At 46.3% G+C, this 2,847-nt stretch overlaps 1 protein-coding gene across 5 annotated transcripts in view; it reads right to left on the bottom strand.

Moving 5' to 3' along the window:
* Atxn2 (ataxin 2) overlaps window positions 1-141 on the bottom strand; it is a 118,810-nt gene extending 118,669 nt beyond the window's left edge. For 3 of the 5 annotated variants that reach the window (XM_029570607.1, XM_029570608.1, XM_029570606.1), the window contains exon 1: window positions 122-139. The gene's annotated coding sequence lies outside the window, so the exon portion shown is untranslated. Of the gene's footprint in view, window positions 1-121 lie in introns of all 5 variants that reach the window. The other 2 variants (XM_029570609.1, XM_029570610.1) reach the window with 2 other exon arrangements.
* Window positions 142-2,847: the final 2,706 nt, after the last annotated feature.

The raw sequence follows: 2,847 nt of genomic DNA, 5'->3' as shown, positions 1-2,847 counted from the left end.
GGGGCCTGCGGAGGGCGGCTGAGGAGCGGCGGCCGGCGGGCGCATGACAGCCGGGCTCGCTGACGCGCCGCGCGGCGCTGCTAGCTTGGACGCGGAGGTTCAGACAGAGGGAACTCTTTACCGGAAGTCGGAAGGGTCAAGCGGAAGTGGAACGTGAGACGAGTTGGAGACGTGCGGGACACGTGAGGAGCAGACGCCGCGCTGGGCCGCGTTGGTTCACGGGGATCGGGAGGGCCGCCTGGGATCCGCCCTCCGAGAGGCGGGTCTGCCCTTCGGAGAGGGCGTGTCGGTGTTTGCCGGCGGGGCAAGGAGGGTGGCCGGGAAGCTAGGCTTCGAACACTCCTCTCTCCTTCGTCCTCGGCCTCCGCGGAGGACCTTGGTTGCCCCTACCTGATGCAACCTAGAAAATGGCCCGCGGGCGCCTCCGAGGCGGAGTAAAGACCGGAGACCTCAGGAACGCAGCATCCGTAGTTTCCTTTGTTACCCCCCCCCCCCTTGACCCCGCACCTGGCACACAGTAGGTCCCCAGGTGCGTACTGGCTCTCCCTGCCAAAATGGGAATCCCGCCGCCCACTAAGGCCACCCCCCCAGCTGTTTAACTTTTCCCTACTTTTTCCACCCGAGCAAACTCTTGGATATCTATGACCTTCATTTGAACCCGTTTTCCTTTGCTTGAACTTCTTTTTCCTCTTTCGGGAGACTCAAAAAGAAATGTACGTGATTGGTAGAGTTTTGGATAATGGGGTCTCCTCAGTAGAGACGAAACAGACCTCACCAGAATGTGAACTTTAGACCTTGACCCTTTTAGAAGTTTTACTTTAACTCTGGGAGCCCGCCAATAACAGTAATCCGTTTTTTAAAATGTGTTGCAATTAAATGTAAGCCAGTGCATTACTTTTTTTTTTTTTGCAGTGAATTTAGTTTTTAAAGTGAAATTGCTTAAGGAAATGATGGGTAGGAGGGCACAAAAATTTCCCTCAATCTGCTAAATCCACCCAGATAAAGAACTAAAGCCTGGAATGGTGGAGGTAGGAGGCCTTGTCAGCACTTGGGAAGTAGAGGCAGGAGGATTAAAAATTCACGGTCATATTCACCTGTATACAGAATTCTAGGCCTGCCAAAGATACAGGAGACCCTGTTTCAAGAAAAGTAATTATTTAAATATGCAAATAAAAAAGTAACTAGAAAAATGGGGTTTGGTACCTAGCTAGATGCGGCAAGTTGAGAGGCTTGCTGCTAAAACCTGACTACCTGAGTTTGATCCCAGGATCCCACTTGGTAGAAAGAGAGAACTGACTGCTGTGAGTTGTCCTCTGACCTCTTTTTTTGGGGGGGGGACAATGATTAAGAATCTCTAGTAGCCCAATTGAAATTAAATTAACCTCCTGGGTAGTCCAAGTAAAAATAATTCAAGCCGGATGTGGTGCATTTTTTAATCCCAGCACTCAGTCAGAAGCAGGCTGGTCTCAGTGAGTTCAAGGCCAGCCTGGTCTGCTTAATGAGTTCCAGGCCAGCTGGGACTACAGGGAAACCCTGTCTCAAAAAAAAAAAAAGAAAAAAAATTCAAAGTTTTTTCTTTAAGATTCAAATTTTGGGGACTGGAGAGTTGGCTCAGTAGTCAATAGTTAAGAGCACTGGTTGCATTTGCCAAGGACCTGAGTTAAAATCCCATTACCCACATGGCAGCTAAACAATTGTCTGTAACTCCAGTTCCAGAAGAACCCAACACCCTCTTCCGGACCTCTTCAGGCATTGCACAACACAGGTGCACTTGCATACATGCAGGCAATACACTCATACACATAAAAAAAAATTTTTTTTGGTCTTTTTGAAACAGGGTCTCCCTGTAGCCCCAGCTGTCCTGGACTCACTATGTAGACCAGGCTGGCCTTGAACTCAGAGATCTGCCTGCCTCTGCCTCCGGAGTGCTGGAATTAAAGGTGTGTGCTACCATACCCGGCAAAAAAAAAAAAAGTAGTATTTTTAAAAGAGTCATATTTTAAAAATCATCTTTGTTTCTCAAGAACATTGAGGGGGGAATTCGTCCAATGTAGGTGGGCATTTAAAAAGTTAAACTAAGGCCAAGCATGGTGCTACATACCTTTAATCCCTTTAAGAGGCAGAGGCAGGCTGATCTCTGTGAGTTCAAAACCAGTCTGGTCTACATAAGGAGTTCCAGGCTAGCTGGGGCTTCAGGGGGACCCTGTCAAAAAAAAAAAAAAAACAACTTTAAATGAAATAGTAAAATATATACAAACATTAGTAATTTCATATAAGAATATATTTAATTCACCTAAAGGAAATTGAAACTAAAAACAGTTGAGTAATCAGGAAAAGTAGAAAGGCTAGCCTACAAATAGAATCGTCCTGTTCTCTGATTTTATGATTTGACAGCTGTAGCTGGAACCAAGCCCCCAAGTTCCAAACAAACACATGGAAAGAAAGATGTTGAATAAGAAGCTTGTGGTGACACATAACATCATTTATGCTAAGAAAACTCAGATTTGGGGGTTGAAGGTTTGGTTTTTAACTAGGTTTCTTACTTTGTGTGTGTGGAAGGGTTGACAGAACTCAGATATCTGTCAGCCCTGGTGCACCGTTACCTGCCGAACGATAAGGCCAACCCTGGTTTTAGGTTTTGTTAGGGTTTTTGTTTACTTTGTTATTGGGTCATTCTGTTTGCTTGCTTGCTTGCTTGATTTTGTTTTTTAAGGTTTCACTGGCTGGTCTGGAATTTACCATGTAGACCAGACTAGCTTTGAATTCACAGAGATCTGACTGCCTCTGCCTCCCTCGTGGAATGTTGAGATTAAACACGTGTGCCACCACTCCCGGCTTTGGTTTTAG

This window comes from Nannospalax galili, unplaced genomic scaffold (genome assembly GCF_000622305.1).
Source record: "Nannospalax galili isolate Female #2095 unplaced genomic scaffold, S.galili_v1.0 scaffold120, whole genome shotgun sequence".
Classification (NCBI taxonomy): domain Eukaryota; kingdom Metazoa; phylum Chordata; class Mammalia; order Rodentia; family Spalacidae; genus Nannospalax; species Nannospalax galili.
Note: the sequence above shows the minus strand (reverse complement) of the source record. Positions and strands in the feature narration are given on the sequence as shown.